Source organism: Oryx dammah, unplaced genomic scaffold (assembly GCF_014754425.2).
Source record: "Oryx dammah isolate SB20612 unplaced genomic scaffold, SCBI_Odam_1.1 HiC_scaffold_8, whole genome shotgun sequence".
Classification (NCBI taxonomy): domain Eukaryota; kingdom Metazoa; phylum Chordata; class Mammalia; order Artiodactyla; family Bovidae; genus Oryx; species Oryx dammah.
In genome coordinates, this window is record NW_024070192.1 from 54,750,098 (window position 1) to 54,753,917 (window position 3,820).

The following is a 3,820-nucleotide window of genomic DNA, read 5'->3' on the forward strand; positions in this document are numbered from 1 at the left end:
AACTCCTTCCTATCAATCACAAATGCTTGAAAGAGACTAAACTCAGAAGTCAGATTACAGAGCCAGCTGCAGAGCTGAGGGTGGCTCTTGGGTTATCCTACTTCAGCCAAGCCCTTCATGGATCACAGCCTTGTCATGGTGAAGGGGCTTTCATAACTCAAGGAAGCTATGAGCTGAGCCATACTGTGCAGTGCCACCCAAGACAGATGGTCATAGTGAAGAGTTCTGACAATCTGTGGTTCACTGGAGGAGTGGCAACCTATTCCACTATTCTTGCTGAGACACCCCCCCATGAAAAGAACTAAAAGGCAAAAAGATATGGCACCGGAAGATAAGCGCCCCCCCCCACCACCAAAGCAGGTGGCCAAAATGCAACTGGGGAGGAGCAGAGGGCAATTACTAACAGCTCCAGAAAGAATGAAGTGGCTGGGGCAAAGCAGAAATGATGCTCAGTTGTGGGTGTGTCTGGTTGTGAAGGTAAAGTCCAATGCAACAAAGAACGATAAGGCATAGGAACCAGGAATGTTTGGGGCCATGAATAAATTGGACACAGTCAAGCATGAGATGACAAGAGTGAACACTGGCATCTTAGGAAGGAGTCAACTAAAATGGAGAGGAATAGGAGAATTTAATTCAGATGACCATCATATCTACTACTGTAAGGGGTAAGAACCCCTTAGAAAAAAATGGAGTTGCCTTCCTAGTCAACAAGAGTCTGAAATCCAGTGTTTGGGTGCAGCCGCCAAAATGACAGAATGATCTCAGTACATTTCCAAGGCAAACCATGCAACATCACAGTAATCCAAGTTTATGTCTCAATCACTGAGGCCAAAGAAGCTGAAGCTAACTGATTCTATGAAGTCCTACAACACCTTCCAGAAATAACACCAGAAAAGATGTCCTTTTCATCATAGTAGACTGGAATGCAAAAGTAGGAAATCAAGATTCCTGGAATAACAGGCAAGTTTGGTCTTGGAATACAAAATGAAGCAGGGCAAAGGCTAACACAGTTTGGTCAAGAGAACATGGTTTGTTTGTTCAGAGCAAACACCTGTTTCCAGCAACCCAAGGGATGACTTCACATGGACATCAATAGATGGTCAAAACTGAAATCAGATAGATTATGGTCTTTGTATCCAAAGATTGAGAAGCTGTATACAGTTAGCAAAAACAAGTCCTGGAGCTGACTGTGGTTCAGATCACAAGTGCCTTATTGCAAAATTCAGGCTTAAATTGAAGAAAGTAGGGAAAATCACAGACCATTCAGGTGTGTGTGTTAGTTGCTCAGTCGTGTCTGACTCTGTGTGACACCATGAACTGTAGCCTGCCATGCTCCCCTGTCCAAGGGATTCTCAAGACAAGAATACTGGAGTGGGTTGCCATGCCAGACAACCAATTCCAGACCCAGGGATTGAGCCTGGGTGTCCTGAAATGCAGGTGGATTTTTACCGTCTGAGCCACCTTGGAAGACCATTCATGTATGACCTAAATCAAATCCCTTATACAGTGGAGGTGATGAATAGATTCAAATGATTAGATCTGGTAGACAGAGTGCCTGAAGAACTGTGGATGGAGGTTTGTAACATTGTACAGGAGCAAGTGACCAAAATCATCCCCCCAAAAAGAAATGCAAGACGGCAAAGTGGCTATCTGAGGAGGCTTTACAAACAGCAGAAGAAAGAAGAGAAATAAAAAGCAAGGGAGAAAGGGAAAGATATACCCAACTGAATGCAGAGTTCCAGAAAATAGTAAGGAAAGATAAGGAGGCGTTCTTAAAAGAGCAACACAAATAAATAGAGGAAAACAATAGAATGAGAAAGACTAGAGATCTCTTCAAGAAAATTGGAGATATCAAGGGAACATTTCAGACAAAGATGGGCAAAATAAAGGACAGAAATGGGAAGGACCTAACAGAAACAGAAGAGATTAAGAAGAGGTGACAAGAATACATAGAAATATACAGAAAAGGCCTTAATGACCCAGAGAACCACAATGCTGTCGTTACACACCTAGAGCCAGACATCCTGTAGTGTGAAATTAAGTAGGCCTTTGGAAGCATTACTACAAACAAAACTAGTGGAGCTGATGAACTATTTAAAATCTTAATCTAGCTGAACTACTTAAAATTCTAAAAGATGCTGCTGTTAAAGTGCTGCACTCAATATGCTAGCAAATTTGGAAAACTGAGCAGTGGTCACAGGACTGGAAAAGGTCAGTTTTCATTCTAATCCAAAAGGACAATGACAAAGAACATTCAAACTACTGTACAATTGGGCTCATTTCACATGCTAGCAAGGTAATGCTCAAAATCCTTCAAGCTAGGCTTCGGCAATACGTGAACCGGGAACTTCCAGAGGTACAAGCTGGATTTAGAAAAGGCAGAGGAACCAGAGATCAAATTGCCAACATCTGTTGGATCATAGAAAAAGCAAGGGAGTTCCAGAGAAACATCTAATTCTGCTTCATTGACTATGCTAAAGCCTTTGGCTATGAGGATCATGGTAAGTTGTGGAAAATTCTTAAAGAGATAGGAATATCAGACCACCTTACCTATTTCCTCAGAAGCCTGTATGTCAGTCAAGAAGCAACAGAACCAGACATGGAACAACTGTCAAGTTCAAATTTGTGAAAGGTGTACAAGGTTGTATATTGTCACCCTGCTTATCTAATGTCTACACAGAGTGTATTATGGGAAATGCCAGGCTGGGTGAATCACAAGCTGGAATCAGGATTGCCAACAGAAGTATCAATAACCTCAGATATGCAGATGATACTACTCTAAAAGCAGAAAGTGAAGAGTCTCTTGATGAAGCTGAAAGATGAGATTGAAAAAGCTGGCTTGAAACTCAACATTTAAAAAACTAAGATCATGGTTATCTGGTTCTATCACTTCATGACAAATACAAGGGGGAAAAGTTGAAGCACTGACAGATTTCATTTTCTTGGGCTCTAAAATCACTGTGGATGGTGACTGCAGCCATGAAATTAAAAGATGCTTGCTCTTTTGAAGGAAAGCTATAACAAACCCAGATAGGGTATTAAAAAGCAGAGTGATCTCTTTGCAGAAAAAGGTTCATATAGTCAAAGGTATGGTTTTTCTGGTAGTCGTGTACAGATATGAGAGTTGGACCATAAAGAAGGCAGAGCTCTGAAGAATAGATGCTTTCAAATTGAAAGGCTGGACAAGACTCTTGAGAGTCCCTTGGACATCAAGGAGATCCAAACAGTTGATCCTAAAGTAAATCAACCCTGAATATTCAGTGGAAGGACTGATGCTGAAGTTGAAGCTCCAATACTTTGGTCACCTGGTGTGAAAAGTGGACTCACTGGAAAAGACCCTGGTGCCGGGAAGGATTGAAGGCAAAAGGAAAAGAGGGCAGCAGAGGATGAGATGGTTAGATAGGATTGCCAACTCAATGGACATGACTTTGAACAAACTCCAGGAGAAGGTAGAGGTCAGAGGAGCATGGCCTGCTGCAGTCCATGGCACACAAAAAGCTGGACACGTTCCAGAAACTCAACAACAAACCTCCGCCACAGGTACGGCCATCAGGATGGTATGCTTGAACTCTTGTGTCCAGGACTCCATGTTGACACTAAAGCTCTTTTATGTCCTTTACAGGCTGAACTGGGTATGAGACTGGCCACTCTTGCCTCCACTCCAACTCTAAAAAAGAGGACCTTGAACCTCTAACCTTTGGATTTTTAACCTTGAAAGCAGTTCAAATTGGGTGAAAACATGGGTGGAGGCAGGCTGGGGTAGGGTGATGGAAAATGCAGGGACTCGCAGTGAAAAGTGGACAGCCAATTGTAGACCTCC